Source organism: Mustelus asterias, chromosome 17 (genome assembly GCF_964213995.1).
Source record: "Mustelus asterias chromosome 17, sMusAst1.hap1.1, whole genome shotgun sequence".
Lineage (NCBI taxonomy): Eukaryota > Metazoa > Chordata > Chondrichthyes > Carcharhiniformes > Triakidae > Mustelus > Mustelus asterias.
In genome coordinates this window covers 10,115,828-10,135,567 of record NC_135817.1, presented here as the reverse complement: position 1 = coordinate 10,135,567, position 19,740 = coordinate 10,115,828, and positions in this window count along the sequence as shown.

Below are 19,740 nucleotides of genomic sequence, written 5' to 3'. Positions count from 1 at the left end.
GCTACGATTCCCGTGGCAAGCAGGATGGGAAAATTCCGCCCAGTGATGCAAGAGACCACATAACCCACATCCAGGATCAGTCTGACAGTTCCTAGTTTATACCCTTTACTGTATATCTGTAAATTGTTCTATGAGTCAATAAAGACTTACAATTAACTTACGTTTGACTATGAAGTCTTCTTCAGACCGATTGAACTGTAATCAACATCCTACAATATCGCCAATGCAATTATATCCTTCTTTAATATTGGGACTAAAACTGCATATAGTATTCCAGCTGTAGTCTCACCTGTAAAACTCTGTACAATTGCAGTGACTTCGTTATTCTTATGTTCTAATCACCCTACAATAAAGGACGACATGCTATTTGCCTTCTTAATTGCTTGCTGTACCTGTGTGCTAACTTTTTGTGATCCGGGTACAAACACACCCAAGTCGTTCTGAACATCAAGAATTCCAAGTTTCATACCTTCTGTTTTTTAATACTTACGACCTAAGTGAATAATCCCTCATTTCTCAACATTATACTCCATCTGCCACCTCCTTGCCCACTCACTTAATTTATTTGCTGCCTCTTTGTGTCCTCCTCACAACTTACATTCCCACTCGGTTTTGTATCATCAGCAAACCTGGATACCTTATTCTCTGTCTCTTCATCAAAGTCATGAATAGACATTGTAAATTGCTGAGGCCTCATTCTCAGGCACCATTGGCTGGCCAGGTGACAGATCTTAGCTATCTGAACACCAGTGCACAAGGGGAGCTTTAGGTATGGGTGTGAGGGAAAGGAAGAGGAACGTGCTCATCCTATCTGCAGCTTGTACATCATAACAGAGTAAAACCAAAATCTTTCATGGGATGTGGGCGTAGGTGGCAACATCAACATGTGTTGCCCATCCTTAATCACCCTTGAACTGAATGGTTTGTAAGGCCATTTCGGAAGGCATTTAAGAGTGAACCACATTGCTATGGGTCTGGGCTCACGTGTAGGTCAGACCGTGTGAGGATGACAGATTTCCTTCCCTGAAGGGTATTTAGGAACAAGATGGATTTTTATGACAATTGATGATGTTTTCATGAGACCAGCTTTCAATTCGAGATTTCTTAATTGGATTAAAATGTCACAAGCTGCCATGGTGGGATTTGAACCTATGTCCCCTCGATCATTAGTCTTAGCCTCTGGATTACAAGTCCAATGACATTACCAGTCCACCACCTTCACCCCTGAGATTGCAGGATGAGGAGGAAGGGGAATGTGAGAATGGACATTAAGCAGGAACATACCATCCTCCTCAATGGCTTCAGCTCTGCTACTGATCATGGTCTTAGTGACAGCTACTGCAATGCTTTCCAGCAGTGTCTCCTCCATGGGCAGCTGTGCCTGTCTTCTGATAGTAGCTCCAATTCTGATCCACGTCCCGACGTCCAGCCAACTTACCCAGCCAGTCCCCCACAGAGTCCAAGTTACTGGGCAATATACACTTTTACATGCATGTTGTAGCCTGGAGCCCTGGTAGCAGACCCCAATTTCTTTCCATCACATGGATGCCCAGAAATCCCATCACTCTTCGCGCCTGTCACTGATGCCCCATTGGAAGGATTTACAAGTTGACAATCAATCTGTTTGGCTTCATTATGAATGCATCTTCCAATGTCCAGCCCTGAGGCATGACCTGAACCCAGAGCTTCTGTCTCGGAGGCAGGGACACTACCCACTGCACCGCAAGACCCCCAGTAAGTCTCAACTCCCACTCTTAAATAAAGGACTGAATCTGTATAGCACCTTTTGCGACCTCAGCACGTCCTCACAGCCAAGGTATTAGCGTCTAAGTGTAGTCACTGTCCTAATGTAGGAAACTCAACAGCCAATTTTCACACAGCAACTCTCACAAGCAGCAATGTGATAATGACCAGATCATCTTGATATTGGTTGAGGGATAAATATTGTCCAGTGCATTTGGGAGAACTTCCCTCTTTTGCTTCAAAAAGACACTTTTTTTTTTACATCAACCGCAGACAGCATGCCTCTTAAACATTTGATCCAGGTGATATTCCCTCAGTAACTGCACTTTTGTCAGCTCAGATTTTGTACTCACAATTCTGAAACAAGACCTAGAAGCAAGGGTGCAACCCATTGTACCCTTAGACCATATTAAACTGGGGGGGGGCTGGTCAGACAGAACCACTACAGGGTTGACTCTTCCTCCTTCACCACCATCTGGGAAGGTTTCACGCTGGCAGCTGCTTGACAAAGTCACCCGTGAGTTCATATGGATGTGAAGGATGTCAGCTTATTTTTCCCTAGTTGCTTTGTTTATTTAAAATGAATCAAAGGTCATTTATCCTCATTGCTGTTCACATGCTCCATAATTCAGTGTGGAATCAATGCTTCCTGCGTTTGCCAGTTGTCAGTGCAATCACAAAAGGTTGGGATTTATTTTTGTAAATAGGTTATTTTAAGGTCAGATGACTTGCTGGCAACCCTCCAGCCCTGTACATGGCATGTGAAGCAGCCTGAGGCAGTCCAGGTGTCCCACAGCGCAGCTCCTACTGCTGTTAGATTAAGGGTTGTCAGGATAGGTGTGAGATTCTCAGTCACAAACTGTACACCTGCGATGTTGCCTCACATCAGAGACATCAAAGTGGTTAAAAGCGGCAAGCTGCATCCGTCACAGGAGCCGCAGGGGATGTTATTAATACATTCTCTCTTATCCACTTTTCCTTGCATTTCTTTTCTTTTCCTTTGTTCCATTTCCTTTTATCTCTTCAAAGCCTGTGCCAGGCTGTAGGAGGGGTGAGCGTTTGGAGGAGAGAACTGGAATAGTAGCTGTGAAAACCAGGGAACCTATCGATGTAAGGAAGGGCTTTCATTATACCTTCAGAAATCCACAGAAAGTGGCAAGAATTAACGTGAATTTGTAGAATTATTTGCACGTAGTATTTACAAATGGCACATTGTTTAAACTATGCTAGAATGGAATTAGACTGGATGCCAAGGGCTTAATTTCCCTTCAGAGAGTGGGGAACCTGTGGAATCTCTTTTAAACTGCTGCGGTTGCTGCTGACTCTCTGACCTCCAGGGGGAGCTAAACCAGCCCCTGACTGGGCCAGTGATTACAGAAGGCCTCGTTTCATATCTCCACAGGGGGAGAAAGGGCAAGTGTTGGAAAAGGTTAATGAGCTGATTGCCAGCCTATTTGAATCATGCCATGAGCCATCCTTCCATGGAGTGAAAGTGTTGGCTCAGAGGTGCCACCGCCTGAGACACAAGAAAGTAAAGATCTTGCTGGATAACACTTAGTCCATGTGAACCTCCTGGATTGCTTTTGATTGGCTGAGGGCATTGGTGAGGAATTTTCCAGAGTGGGTTTGACCCTGTGCTTTATCTCTGTTTATTTGCCTATCCCAGGAGGTTACATGGCAGCAGGGGTTTGGGGTGAGCTGGTAGGGTTCTGGTGTAGGGAAAAGGGGTAGTCATGATACACTAACTATTAAGGACACTATGGGGCATGTTGGTCAGGCTACAATGGACTAATTGGTCTTCGCTGACCATTAATTTAGCATGTTTTCACGTATGTGTTAGCTTGACTTAATTACTAGCTCTCTTGTCTCTGATTCTGACAGTTGTGATTCAAGCCCCACTCCAGACCTTGAGTACATAATACAAGATGGCAGTTAATGCAGTACTGGGTGAATGCTGCATTGTTACGGGTGTTGTCTTTTGGATGAGATGTTAAACTAAGGCCCCATTGATATGATTTAGAAGGAGGAGTAAGCCACCCAACCCCTCAAGGCTACCCTATCATTCAATAAGACTGTGTAATATGCTTGGTAATTTTTGACTGTGCAGCTTGGAAGGGATTTTGGGGTTCGATTACAATAACTGGGAGTTCCCTGGGGGAGCCAATAGGCAGGAACTCAATTGACATGTCCAGCTGAGGTTTCTGCCAATTTTCCACAAAGTTACAGTAACTGATTGGGAGGTTCCCCAAAGAAATTCCCGTCAACATGCTTTTGAGATAAAGCCAGATTCTCACCTGTAAGGATTAATTCCCAAAGGTGGAGCACATTGTTCATAACTCCAGGTAGAAAATACACTGGGGCAGGAGCAGCAATGAGGTCTTGATATGATCATAATCGCCTGATAAGAATTGGCCAGTGTTCAAAACTGTATTCATATCAGTTTATGATAACTGGGAGAAGGATTTGTTCACACATTCCAGCATCATTTCTGGGCGACACAATGGCACAGTGGTTAGCGCTGCTGCCTCACAGCACCAGGAACACAGATTCGATTCCGGCCTTGGGTGACTGCGTGGAGTTTGCACATTCTCCCTGTCTGCATGTGTTTACTCCAAGTGCTGCGGTTTCCTCCCACAGTCCAATGATATGCAGGTTAGGTGGGTTGGCCAGTGTAAATTGCCCCTAGTGGGATAGGGCGGGGGAGAGGGCTTGTCAGAGAGTTGGTGCAGATACAATGGGCCGAATGGCCTCTTCTGCACTGTATTATCTCACAGAACTTTACACACATAATAAAGGCCCCTTCATCTGAACTGATTGTGAGGTAGTTTCATGGGAAGAGGCACAAAACTAGATGGGAATGTGAGTTGTGAGGATGATGCAAGGAAGCTTCAAGGGGATGTTGACAGGCTGAGTCAATGGGCAAGAACATGGCGGATGGAATATGATGTAAATATTTGATTCGATTTATTATTGTCACATGTATTGGTTTGCAGTGAAAAGTATTGTTTCTTGCGCACTATACAAAGCATACCATTCCTAGAGTACATAAGGGAGAAGGAAAGGAGAGGGTGCAGAATGTGGAGTTACAGTCATAGCTAGTATGTAGAGAAAGATCAATTTGATATAAAGTGTGTCCATTCAAAAGTCTGATGACAGCAGGGAAGAGGCTGTTCTTGAATCGGTTAGTACACGACATCAGACTTTTGTATCTTTTTCCCAATGGAAGAAGGTGGAAGAGAGAATGTCCAAGGTGAATGGAGCCCTTGGTTATGCTGCCTGCTTTTCTGAGGCAGCAGGAAGTGTAGACAATGTCAATGGATGGGAGGCTGGTTTGAGTGATGGATTAGGCTTTGTTCACAACCCTTTGTAGTTTTTTGCGGTCTTGGTCAGAGCAGGAGCCAATCCAAGCTGTGATACATTTGGAAAGGATGTTTTCTATGATGCATCTGTAAACATTGGCGAGAATCATTGCAGACATGCCGAATTTCCTTAGCCTCCTGAGAAAGTAGAGGCGATGGTATTTCTTAACTATAGCGTTGGCGAGGAGGGACCAGGACAGGTTGTCGCTGACATTGTTTAAGACTTACCTGGATAGTCACATGAGCAGCCTGGGAATGGAGGGATACAAATGATTGGTCTAGTTGGACCAAGGAGCGGCACAGGCTTGGAGGGCCGAAGGGCCTGTTTCCTGTGCTGTACTGTTCTTTGAACTTTGAACTCTTTGGTGAGCTGGACACCTAGAAACTTGAAGCCATTTCCACTTCAACCCTGTCGATGTAGACAGGGGCATGTCCTCCACTAAGCTTCCTGAAGTCGATGACTGTGTCCTTCGTTTTACTGACATTGAGGGAGAGATTATTGTAGTTGCATATGTGTGAGATTATTCACTATGGTGGGAAAAATCGAAAGGTGGAATATTTCTTAATTGATAGGAGGTTGCTAAGTGTTGATTTCCAAAGTGACCTGTACCTTTGTTATGAAAGTTTGCATGTAGGTGTAGCAAGCAATAAGGAAGGCAAATGGTATGTTGGCCTTCATGGTGATGGGATTTGAGTACAGGGGTAAAGGTATCTTACTGCAATTCAATAGAGCATTGTTAAGGCCACACCTGGGATATTGTGTACAGCCTTCTTACCTAAGAAAGTACTTGCTACAGAGGGAATGCAGTGGAGGTTCACTAGACTGATTCCCAGGATTGCTTTATGAGGGGAGAGTGAGGAAACTGGGCCCGGATTCTCAAGGGCCTCAAAGAATGAGAGGCTAGCTCATTGAAACTTGCCGAATTCTGACAGGGCTTGATTAGACAGATGTGGATTCCATGTTTCCCCTGCCTGGTGAGTTTAGAACACTGTCTGAGAATAAGTGGCCAGTCAAGACTGAGATGAGATTGGAATTCTCTACCCCAGAGGATTGTGGAGGGTCAGTCATTGAGTATGTTCAAGACAGAGATCAACAGATTTCTGGATACTAATGATATCAAAGGATGTAGGGGTAATGCAGCAAAATGCCATTAAATTGATGATTAGCCATGATCTGTTTAAATGGTAGAGCAGGCTTGATGGGCCAAATGGTCTACTCCCGTTCCTATGTTCTGATGTTTTTTACACACCAAGAAGAACATAACCAGTTTAACTGGCAATTCAATTCCCAGACTAGGAGGGCCAGAGAAGGTCAAATATCAAACCTTTCCTTCCTGTAGAGTTAGGAAAGGAGCATAGGTCCTGAAATTCAGCTCCTTAGTGCTCGGTTTCTCAGTGTAGTGAGGGCCAATTAGGCTCCAACGCTGAGATCTCTGAAGCAAGTCGCACCTGATGCCATTTTGGTGAAGGTTTTGCCATAAGAGTGCAGAGTGGGCTGATGTTACTGATTTGACACCAGTGCTATCAACCATCTTTTATACAGCAGGAAGGACCTTATCATGAGCCCTACTGTCAGGTTAGTTGCTGATTGATTTCTATTGGCACTTGAGATTATGGAAGTGTTTGGTGGTTTCTAGAATTAGTTAAAGTTGCTGAAATTTCCAGGAAGTGGTGAGGAACGTGTTAAAAGACTTTGTCCTACCTGCAAGGATTCTGTTCAGAACACTTCCTTCCAGACATGGGGCAGTAGCTGGCATCCTCCTTGTTCCTAGGTAACAGAGACACTTACATCAGCCTCGTATTTATTGACTACAGCTCAGCCTTCAACATCATTATTCCGACAAACCTCATCTCCCAACTCCGCAGCCTGGGCTTGGCTCCTCCCTCTGCGACTGGATCCTAGACTTCCTAACCCACAGACCACAATCAGTGAGGATAGGCAACAACACCTCCTCCAATATCATCCTCAACACCAATGCCCCACAAAGCTGTGTCCTCAGCACCCTGCTATACTCCTTATACACCTATGACTGTGTGGTCAGATTCCGCTCCAACTCAATTTTCAAGTTTGCTGATGACACCACCATAGTGGGTCGGATCTAAAACAATGACGAGACAGAGTACAGGAATGAGATAGAGAATCTGGTGAACTGGTGCAGCAACAATAATCTCTCCCTCAACAAAATGAAGGAGATAGTCATTGACTTCAGGAAGCGTAAAGGAGAACACGCTCCTGTCTGCATCAATGGGGACGATGTAGAAATGATCGAGAGATTCAAGTTTTTAGGTGTCCAGATCACCAACAACCTGGCCTGGTCCCCCAAGTCCACCAACACCTCTACTTTCTTAGAAGAGTAAGGAAATTTGGCATGTTAGCTACAACTCTCACCAACTTTTACAGATGCACCATAGAAAACATTTTTTCTGGTTGTATAACAGCTTGGTATGGCTCCTGCTCTACCCAGGACCGCAAGAAGCTACAAACAGTCATGAATGAAGCCCAGTCCATCACACAAACCAACCTCCCATCCATTGACTCTGTCTACACTTCCCGCTGCCTCGGAAAAGCAGCCAGCATAATCAAGGACCCCAAGCACCCCGGACATTCTCTTTTCCACCTTCATCCGTCAGGAAAGAGATACAAAAGTCTGAGGTCACATACCAACCGACTCAAGAACAGCTTCTTCCCTGCTGCCGTCAGACTTTTGAATGGACCTACCTCGCATTAAGTTGATCTTTCTCGACACCGTAGCTATGACTGGAACACTACATTCTGCACTCTCTCCTTTCCATCTCCATGAATGGTATGCCTTGTCTGTACAGCGCGCAAGAAACAATACTTTTCAATGTATACCAATACATGTGACAATAAGAAATCAAATCAAATCAGTATTGTGTTGCCCATGTCAAAAATTACTTTCAGAACAACTTCCAGTACCAGCTTCAGCCAGAATGCATCTCCCCTTTCAGAGTTGCTGGTTGGCTTTAGGTAGAGTAGGTTAGCTTGGACTCATGTTCGAATCTCTTGAATTTACAGCCCCTGTTCAAGTGTGCAGTCACCCAACAGGGTGTTTAAGTGCAAGTTGCGAACATGTACTTTGGTAGAAAGCACCGAGTTAGCATTTTGAGACTGTGTTCGTTTGTCTGGCATTTTCTATTTTTGTTTATGTTATGAATGAAAGAGAAATGGTGTTGGCCAATCCTGTTCAGATTCTGAGGTTGGAACCAGGAGGATGGATAAGGGAAGCCAGTGAGTGTGTTTGAATTTCAGAGAAGGCGCAACACAATGAGCTTTTACACAAAATTAGGACTTGTGGAATCGGGGAAAAGGTGACTGTGCTGCACTGGTCCTTCTTGGCCTTCTTGACATGTCTATGGTAGTCTATCACTCTAATGGCTCTACTCTGTTGCCCTGATCTATGGGGGTGTGGTGAACCATAGTTGGTTACCACTATGGGTACTGAACCATAGATGGTCAACACTATGGGTACTTGTAGAGATGTTACTGTTGTCACTGTTGGGGTTAGGGTTGGGCTGTTCTACCTGTTGATATTGTTCTGTGGTACACTCCAGTTGGCTCCGCCTACCTGGAGGAGTATAAAGGTCACTGCACTGCTTGGTGACCCTTTAGTCTGGGATTGTATTGTATATAGTATGCTCCATTCTTGTTAGTAATAAAAGCCTTTATTTCCCAGGTACGATCCAGCCTCCCGAGTGATTTAATCGCACATCAGGGGGCAACCCTCCACTTTTACCCATTTAATCGTAGGCGGTATATTTCCAACAATGATGTTTCTTCCCAAATTTGTATCTGGAGACTCCCCCAGGATCCATCCCGCTCCACCTCTTCATTAACCAGACTGCCCCTAGGCAACACCATCCAAAAATATAGGGTCAGCTTTCACATTTACACTGGCAACACTTGATTTAAACACATGGCTGGAATCTTCTGGCTGTTCTCGCTGGCGGGATCTACTGGTTCCACCAATGGAGAACTCCTGCAGGTTTCTTGGTAGCAGAGGGGTGCATAGAAAGGGAAATGTCATTGACAGCGGTGGGAATTTTGGTGGGCTTGATCTGCTGCCATGAAACACATTGCAGGGGACATGGAAAAGCCCGGCCATTATCGCATCCATTATCACATTGTTGTTTGTGAGAGCTTGCTACATCATTACTTGCACTAAAGCTGTGATTTTAAAGTACTTCATCCGCTGTAAAGTGTGATGAGGGTTCCTAATATAGTGATCATTTCAACCAGGCCATCATACTCCACAGTGTATACATTGAGGCCTGCTCAGCAGGCCATAGGCTGTTGTTGGCCCATTCCACAGATATGGGCACAACTCTCGAGGCTGGCACTCCCAGGTTCAATACCGTGGGAGTGCTGCCCTGTCGGAGACATTGGTTGGAATCCTCCGGCTGTTCTCACCCCACTGCCACTGCCAGCGAGAACAGAGAATTTGGCATTCAGCCGAGAGAGTGGCTGCCAGGATTCACCAGGTGGTCTCCCCATGTGGCAGAGGGCCCATCTATTGATGGTAAAACGGGGAAGAGATCCTTAATTGGCTAGGAACATGTTTCAGTTGGCGTCTGGGTGAAAGAGTAGTCCACCTTCCCCCATGCCTGGGAAAATGCCATGGTGATAGGACGATGACAGATACTTCAACCCCTGGCTTCCCTCACCAGTTTCCAGGATTCCCGCTGCCAAGGTGGTCTCCAGACTGGTAAAATCCATTCCCCATCCATCCTGTTAGGTGGCTGGAAAAGTTACCACTGTACATTTTTGAAGAGGTGCAGGGGAATTATAACTAAAAACCAGGTTATTTGGTCATTTATTACATTGTAGTAGTTTGCTGTGTGTAAATTAACTGTCATGTTACATTACAACATTACAACCATGACCAAAGTTCAAAAGGACTTTGTTGGCTGTAAAGGGCCTTGCACCATCCTGAGATTGTGAAAGGTGCTATACAAATGTACATTCTTTCCTTTTTTTAAAGTCCGTGTGTTCACAAAGCAGGCAAAATGCTGCCATTTTCCCATACGTTAATCATATTATATTTGTCACTCATTCCCTGAAGAGCAGCATAGTCCCAGGCTGGATCCTCGGTGGGTGTTACATAAGTGGGTCTCAACCTGGCACTGGTGGGGAGGTTTGGGAGGATTTGTGGTGGGGTTAGCACTGATGAAGATGCTGTTAATTTATATTCAGTGGATAGTGCTGGAAGAACATAACTGTAAAGATAGGATTGGACACAGCGATGATGGCGCTGCAGTTGAATAGCTCAGTGTTTAGACTCAGCCATAAATAGTAGGCAGTTAGGCAAAATACTCGAGAGTGTCCATGCAATTCTAGCAAAGAAAGGAGAACCCCAGGTAGAAAGGTTTCAGGGCTTGTCCACAGTTAGGATTTTTGGGTTGCCTCGGACTTCATGAGTTTCACATATGTTATCAATTCCTGAGTCGCTGTGAGCTATCTTGGAGATTTTTCCTGTCTCGGTTTCTAAGCACTCATTTAACATATCTCTCATTTCCTGATCTATTGCCTTTCCGCTCAATCTCTCCTTTAAAAATCCCAGCTGCTTCCTAATGCTCCAAATATATCACTAAAAAAGGTATCTCTGAGACTCTCACTTGCAGCTATGTTAAAATATGACTCTCTATTGCCCGGTCGTTCTATTGTTCTTAACTCAGCCCATACTCAAAAAATACGACTTTTGCTTTTGCACTTAGAATAATTCTTCTTGGCCTTGTGATTTTCCATCTTTTTAGCGGAGGGTTAATTTCTACCAGCCTTAATATTTTCCTGTCAGTGAATAACATTCAGTGAAGAGCCAAGTTTGATGAGAATGTAGTCTCCAGATTGAGTGACTGCGTTGTAGCATGGATTTTCCAGGACCCGCTCCTGTCTAGCAAGGCTTCCCATTGGGAATATGGGATTGCTGTGTTTATTAGATCCTGAAAAAAAGCAGTTCCGTTCTTGGCTGTTGGTTGTTTCCGTAGCTCGGTTTCCTTTTTGGAATGCTTGTCCTGCTCTTTTGCTGTGGCTCAGTCAGTCAGTGGCACTCAGGCCTCTGAATTCGGCAGGCCCATTCCAGGAGTTGAGCACAAAGCTCTAAACGGCCACTCCATGCAGCACTGAGGGAGTGCTGCAGTTGTTGGACGTAACTTCTTTCTCAGTTAAACTGAGGCCACTCAAGTGAGGTCAGGGACTCAATCCCAGGTGAATCCCAGATCCTGGGCCTGAACAATGTCCCTCTTGCAATGCTATGCCGTGATATTAAGAGGTGAGCTCAGCACCCAATTAGAAGCACCTTCAGGAGGCAGGAGCTGCCTGGCGAAAGTGTGCTGGCGGCAGCCATCTTGGAGGTTGCTGCTGCCTTGCTGAGGAAAGCAGGCAGCTCCTCAGAGGCTAACAGTGTGCATGCAATGAAAATTAACATGCAGGCTAGATGAAAGTTGAGTGCTCAAACCAGTGCTAATTACACACAAATTCAAAAGAGCTTTCTGATGTCTCCTTCAAGGGTTTAAGGGGTTGTTAATTGGTGGTGAGCATCTACCTCTCCTCTGCCAATCCACTGAAAAGTTGAAACTGTGACATTGTGATTCTGAATTTGCACCCGTACCGTGCCCCAACCCAGCACCCAGACCGGCCCATAGACTCATTATGGCACAGGAGGCCATTTGGCTCAGTGAACCCAGTGTTGGCTCAATCCAGTCTGGTCTTCTCACTTTGTGGGAATTACCAGCAAGAGCACAGTCTGCTAACAGAACACTTTCATTTTATTTTCATTCATTTGTGGGGCATGGCGTCCCTGGCTGGCCAACATTTATTGTCCATCCCTAGTTGCCCTTGAGAAGGTGGTGGTGAGCTGCCTTTTTGAGTCGCTGCAGTCCATGTTTTGTGGGTTAACCCACAATGCCGTTAGAGAGGGAATTCCAGGATTTTGACCCAGTGACTGTGAAGGAACGGTGATATATTTCCAAGTCAGGATGGTGAGTGGCTTAGAGGGGAACTTGCAGGTGGTGGTGTTCCCATTTATCTGCTGTCCTTGTCCTTCTAGATGGAAGTGGTTGTGCGTTTGGAAGGTGCTGTCTAAGGATCTTTGGTGAATTGCTGCAGTACATCTTGTAGATAGTACACACTGCTGCTACTAAGTGTTGGCGGTGGAAGGATTGGATGTTTGTGGATGTGGTGCCAATCAAGCGGCCGCTTTATCCTGGATAGCGTCAAGCTTCTTGAGTGTTGTTGGAGCTGCACCCATCCAGGCAAGTGGGGAGTATTCCATCACACTCCTGACTTGTGCCTTGTAGATGGTAGATGGGCTTTAGGGAGTCAGGAGGTGAGTTACTTGCCGCAGTATTCCTAGCCTCTGACCTGCCCTTATAGCCACTGTGTTTATGTGGTGAGTCCAGTTGAGTTTCTGGTCAATGATAACCCCGGGAATGTTGACAGTGGGAGATTCAGTAATGGTAACACCATTGAATGTCAAGGGGCAGTGTTTAGAGCGTATTTTATTGGTGATGGTCTATGGCTGGCATTTGTGTGGCGCGAATGTTAGTTGCCACTTGTCAGCCCAAGCCTGGATATTGTCCAGATCTTGCTGCATTTGAACATGGGCTGCTTCAGTATCTGAGGAGTCACGAATGGTGCTGAACACTGTTCAATCATTGCGAACATCCCCACTTCTGACCTTATGACAGGGGGAAGGTCATTGATGAAGCAGCTGAAGGTGTTGGGCCTAGGACACTACCCTGAGGGACTCCTGCAGAGATGTCCTGGAACTCAGATGACTGACCCTCCACAACCATCTTCCTAAGTACTAGGTATGACTCCAACCAGCGGAGAGTTTGCCCCCTGATATCCATTGATTCCACTTTTGCTAGGGCTCCTCGATGCCACACTCAGTTGAATGTGGTCTTGATGTCAAGGGCTGTCACTCTCACCTCACCTCTGGAATTCAGCTCTTTTGTCCATGTTTGAACCAAGGCTGTAATGAGGTCAGGAGTTGAGTGACCCTGGTGAAACCCAAACTGGGCGTCACTGAGCAGGTTATTGCTGAGCAGGTGCTGCTTAATAGCACTGTTGATAACTTCTCCCATCACTTTACTGATGATCGAGAGCAGACTGATGGGGCGGTAATCAGCCAGGTTGGATTTGTCCTGCTTTTTGTGTACAGGACATACCTGGGCAATTTTCCACATTGTTGGGTAGGTGCCAGTGTTCATAGAATCCTACAGTGCAGAAATAGGCCATTCGGCCCATCGAGTCTGCACCAGCCACAATCCCACCCAGGCCCTATCCACATCTCCCTACATATTTACCCTCTAACCTATGCATCCCGGGACACTAAGGGACAATTTAGAATGGCCAATCAACCTAGCCCACACATCTTTGGACTGTGGGAGGAAACCGGAGCACCCGGAGGAAATCCACGCAGACACAGGAAGAATGTGCAAACTCCACACAGACAGTGACCCGAGCCGGGATTTGAACCCAGGTCCCTGGAGCTGTGAAGCAGCAGTGCTAACCACTGTGCTACCATGCCGCCCAGTTGTAACTGTACTGGAAGAGCTTGGCTAGGGGAGCGGCAAGTTCTGGAGCACAAGTTTTCATTACTATTGCCGGAATGTTATCAGGGCCTGAAGTTCCTCATTCTCTTTCCTGTTCACCTTAATGCTGGTGACCAAATAGAGCAGTCCACCAATTGGGCGCTGGTGCTGAAAACGGGAGGGTTGTGACATGGAGGGGGCTTTTGTGGTTAATTGCTGGGTGGACTTGAAACTGGGAGAGTTTCAGATCCATTTTTTGGGCGTGTTTTCAGCCACCCCCCCCCCCGACGCATTCTACCTGCAAAATTCTGAGCTAGCCTGTTGCTTGCTACAGAAGCCTGTGGGCGGGGCTTAAAGTGCCCAAAAGCCAGCAGAGGGAGATAGTGTGCATGTGCAGGACTCTGATGCTGCACATGCGCATTAGCAATAGCAGGGGTCTGACAGAAAAGAGAGAGTTGCCAGGACGATCACTGCAGAGTGGCAATGGGCCCGCTCTCCCTCCCTCCCCCCCACTGATCATTGCAGAGTGGCAGCAGGCCCCCTATCCCCATTATCCCCACCCTATTAGCCCCTCCCCCACTGTCCCCTCCCCTCCTCCTGGCACCCAGTGGGCATTGCCCAGGTGCCAGGGTGGCACTGCCAATCTGGCACTGCACAAGGGCACCCCTCCCCCCTTGTCCTCAGCCTCCCAAGGGGCCTCAATGGCCTCCGGTTCCACAAGCGAGGCCAAGTCGACTGCTTCCCGTTCATGGAGAACACGTCTATTCCTTGCTGGTGAGAACCTTTCCCGACGAGGTCAGAAAGGGGGGCCGAGCCCGGACAATTGTGCGGCGGGCTCTCTAAGCAGAGTTAAATAGCATTTAAATAAATCTCCATATATTAACCTGCCTCTCGCCCATTTCTGATGAGAGGTTGACTGCGCCAGGAATCCAGCGCTCATAAAATGACACCGGTTTTCGTCACGGCCAAAAATGGGCGCAACACCATGGTAAAATCACCCCCCTGAGTCTCACCAGGGCCAGGTGTGTCATGAAGTTCAGTCACTCTGGTTACGTGTAAACTGACCCCAGTAGAATGATCATGTGAAGCCAATGGAGTGATATAAAAACCCAATTGGTGCTTCAGGACAGGAAAGCTGTCTTTCCCAGCCACCTTCTAACACCAGTCCTACACTATTTAGTTGACAATATTCAGAAAACAACTACTGCCCTGTCTGTGAGCAAATATGGAAAAATAATTAGTAGATGCGCACTTCCTGCAAACAAAACTTTTTTTAATTCATTCGTGGGACATGGGCGTCGCTGGTCCCCAGAACATTAGCTGAGTTTCTGGATTAATATTCTAGCGATAATACCACGAGGCTTCCCTCTTGTACTGTTAGGCTTACAGGTCCCAATATTGTACAAGACAATTCTTGTCTTAATTTCACTTAGCTTAGAAACTCTGTGAGACTTTTCATGGTAGATTTTTTGAGTTTAGATAAACAAGAAATGTGAACCAGGAAATGGGTTACAAAGTGTTCCAAACTGCACAGCAACACAGAGAATCTACTGCTGCTCTTTTAGGTTTGAACTGCATTAACCCTGCTGAAGAATGTTCAAATCCATTCCAAAATAAACCTGAGTTTATATTGCACCGTGCCACATCCTCAGGACCTCCCAGACTCATTTTGGATCTGATGACTTACTTCTGTTCCAATGTTGGCAGGCAAATACAGAAAGATCCCACAAACAGCAGAAGAACCTAAGCGACTAATCTATTTTTGAGGGTGGGAGGCAGCAAGGGGTTTGGAAGAAGGGGATCTTCCAGCTTTGTCTTAAAATAGTACGACAGTTGCCCTGAAATTCACGAGCCTTTCTCCCAGTTTCCCACCATAACTTGAATGGGAAATCTGGGGATGGACTGTACAGGGACATTCCTCATGATTGAAGCCATTTCTGTGGGGAGTTAATCCTGAGGTTATGGCAGAATACCAGATGAACCCCCCAGAGAATTGCAGGATCTGCAGTCCTTTGCAAACGAGCAGGACTTCTGTGCTTACCCTGAGGCTAGTTTATTATTCAGTACATTTTGAACCAATGAAGCATTCTGTCAATTTTCACATTAAAAGAAGCCAGAACAGTGATGCATGTAAAGACTGGAAAGGTGAAGGATGTTAAGCTATATCCCTGAGTCACTCCTACCATCGAGTGGCCCCATGATCTTTATTCTCTTGTTTCTCCAACAACTCTAACCCTCCTGCATTTCGCTGTGCAATCTCTGATTCGCTCCTGGGACACCAAGTTGTGCAACTCCGTGCCTTCCTCAGCTTTTCCTTCCTCCCTCCCACAACCTTCTGGCTTTCAAGTCCCCTTGGGCAGAATTTTCCAGTCCCACCCCCACTAAAGCAGGTTTAATGGTGGACAACAGGGGGAGGAGGAGGGGGGACAAAAATCAGTTTCCCGCCAGCATGAAATGACAGCGGGGACATGTGCTCCTGCCCATCATGGCAGGTCGCCATTTCTGCCGAAGTCTGGCATGAAACCATTTTGCATTGCGTTAATGGGATGTAAATGATGGCCCAACTGGAATCATCCCCCACTTCCCAATCTGATCTTCCACACTGCCAGTGGGATACCCCACCTGTCTGGACCAGCGTGTCGTACACCTGTCAGAGTTACCTGCGAGAAGACCTGGGGCAGGTCGCGGAGATCAGAAGGCAGCGACCCTGGACCCTGGAACACCACATGCAGCAATGGGCGGGGGGGGAGCATCTACTACATGGATCTTCAAGGTACAGGAGCTTCCAGGAAGTGGATCCGCTCCTTCAGCTGTGGATAGGTTGACGTTTGGGCACCTTTTAAATATGTCACTTGGATATGAGAGTGGGTGAGCTACACACTATCCAGCCCGCCACACCATGCAAAACACAGAGAAACCCTCAACTGCATAATTAATTCAGCCACTTTGACCGATACGGCTCAAATTCCCACCAGTGTAGGCGGTGGGAAATATTCTCGGTTCCCGTCCCCGCCTTGGGGTCTAATCCCAGAATAGAAAATTCTGCCCTAATTTTCACATCAGCCAATCAATGCTTCCTAATTTATCTCTTTTTATTTCTCAGCTCGACCTCAATTCGTTGTCCCCAGCGATGTAACATGTCCCTGTTTCTTTATTGAACAAACTGAGAATGTGGAAAGCGTCTAGCCAAGTGTGACATGAACAATCTGCCCATGGAAATGTCGATGCCTTTGGAAACTGTAAGTTGACCCATGCCGAAAGCTAAGTGAAAGTTTTGTTTGCCTTGGCTTCAGCCTGAGATCTGCTTCATCAATTAAGAAGTACTTTTTTCCCCAAAGATATGATCATTAAGCCACGTGATCTGTGGGTGTGGATTTCGAAATATCTTAGGGGACTGGTTTCTACTTCCAAAGCAAACTAAAACAGGCTGAAAAATACCTTTGTGAGTTATAAGAAAGATCAAACTGTAATCATTTGTCTCCTTCACTTGAATTGAAGACCCAGTGTGGAAAACACATTCTTCAACTTCCTGCATTTAGGATGATAGCCAAGAGCACGGAGACAAATTCACTTAAAAATATCATGAGGATAGTGCAAGAAGTTGCTTCTTATATCTGTGGTTCACTTGGGAGCACTCTTGCCTCTAAGTCACAAGCTTCTGGGTTCAGTTCCCACTCTGGGCTTTGAACACAAAAATAAGGCTGGCACGCCAGTGCAGTGCTAAGGGAGAGCTGCACAGTCAGAGGTGCCCTCTTTCAACTGAGACATTAAAGCAAGGCCTGTTCTTTCATGGTTCAGTGGATGTAAATGATCCCATCCCACTGAAGAAGAGAAAATGAATTATCCCTGGTATCCTGGCCCAGATATTTATCCATCAATCGACATCACAAAAAAACAGATGGTCTAGTAATTGTTGCATGGCTTTTGTGGGAGTTTGCACATATTGGCTGCTGTGTCTCCTACATTGCAACACAATCATAGAATCCCTACAGTGCAGAAAGAGTTCATTCTGCCCACCAAGTTTGCAGCAACTCTCTTTGCTAGAATACCTTACCCAGGCCCTTTACCCACCCTATCCCCCAAACTCCACACATTTACCATGACTAACCCATCTAACCTACACACCCTTAGGGGCAATTTAGCATGGCTAATCCACCTAACCTACACATCTTTGGACTGTGGGAGGAAATCGGAGCACTCGGAGGAAACCCTCACAGACATGGGGAGAATGCGCAAACTCCACACAGACAGGAATTGAACTCAGGTCCCTGGCAATATGAGGCAGCAGTGCTAACCATTGTGCCACTGTGCCGCCAGTGATACACCTCAAAAGTACTTCATTGGCTGTAATGAGCTTTAAGTTGTCCGGTAATCCTGTCTTTCTTTCTAACAGTCAACTATTCCAGTTTGAGTGAATGTCTAAGATCTATGTCCCTGAGATAAACATCTTTTGCACTTCATGTTGGGTAGCTGATCACTCATGTTTGAGTTTTGCAGAGTCAGATGCCTTCAAACTAGCTCTAGAGTACAGGAGAAACAAAAGGAAGGAGGTATTTGTACCTTGGAGGTAATAACCAAGAGATGTGCAGAGGGGCACTAACTGGAGTAGTCGAGAAGGGACAAAGGGACCAGTTAGTGGGTGAGTGGTTTGTATCTTGTCTAGGAGTGTGAGACAATGCATCGGAAAAGAGGCTGAGGGTGAGTCAATAAATAGAGCGCAGAGAGGAGGTCAGGACTGTCAAGCTGATAGGTACTTTGAGCAAACAGCTATAGTGTTCAATTCTGTGTTTGATTATGTGAGTCTGGTAACTGATCTATGCCCACTGTACTTCATTGTTTAAGCCTGAGTGTGGACAGAGCAAACTAAACAGGCACTACAGAGATAACTAGAAGCTGACCTGTAAGCCTGAAAGCAGACATTTTGTGATTGCAGAGGTATTTTAAAAGTCTTGTCAATAGTGTGTTGGCGTTCATTAACAGGGGGTTTGAGTTTAAGAGCCGTGGGGTTATGCTGCAACTGTACAGGACCTTGGTGAGACCACATTTGGAATATTGTGTGCAGTTCTGGTCACCTCACTACAAGAAGGATGTGGAGACACTGGAAAGAGTGCAAAGGAGATTTACCAGGATGCTGCCTGGTTTGGAGGGTAGGTCTTATGAGGAAAGGTTGAGGGAACTTGGGTTTTTCTCTTTGGAGCGGAGGAGGTTGAGAGGAGACTTGATAGAGGTTTATAAGATGATGAGGGGGATAGATAGAGTGAACGTTCAAAGACTATTTCCTCGGGTGAATGGAGCGGTAACTAGGGGGCATAACTATAGGGTTCATGGTGGGAGATATAGGAAGGATGTCCGAGGTAGGTTTTTTACTCAGAGAGTGGTTGGGGTGTGGAATGGACTGCCTGCAGGGATAGTGGAGTCAGAAACTTTAGGAACATTTAAGAAGCAATTGGATAGGCACATGGAGTACTTCGGGATGATAGAGAGGAAATAGCTTGATCTGGGTTTCAGACAAAGCTCGGCACAACATCGTGGGCCGAAGGGCCTGTTCTGTGCTGTACTGTTCTATGTTCTCTATGTTCTTAATAAACCTGTTGCACACTTAGAAACTAGTGTCATCTCTGTATAGCACCGAGAAACATAAAATATACGCCAACTGCAGATTCTGGAACTTTAGAAAATATAATGATAAATGAGGATGGAAGAGTGAAAAGAATGAACTTTCTGGATAGAATAGTGGGACCAGAGTTTGGAAATTTGGATTTTTAAAAATGTGAATTTGAACATTAGATGAATTCCAGTGTCCTGAGCAGGTATCCTACCTGCCGTTTGCAAGTTTGCTACTCAATTTTTTCACCAGTCTATTTTCTGCCCATGTTGAGACCCTGTTCTCCACTAGAATTAATTGTTTGACTACTCCTTCTAAAATCAGCCTATGCTGTATAAATAGTATATAATTTTTCTTAAGTCTGCCACTGCTTGATCAGCCAGATTTCAATTTCAGTCTCTGTTGCATTTTTTTTTTAGCCTTTAATTTTGTTTGCCTCTGTGCTATTTCTTTAATGTGGTTATTGTCATCCAACAAGGT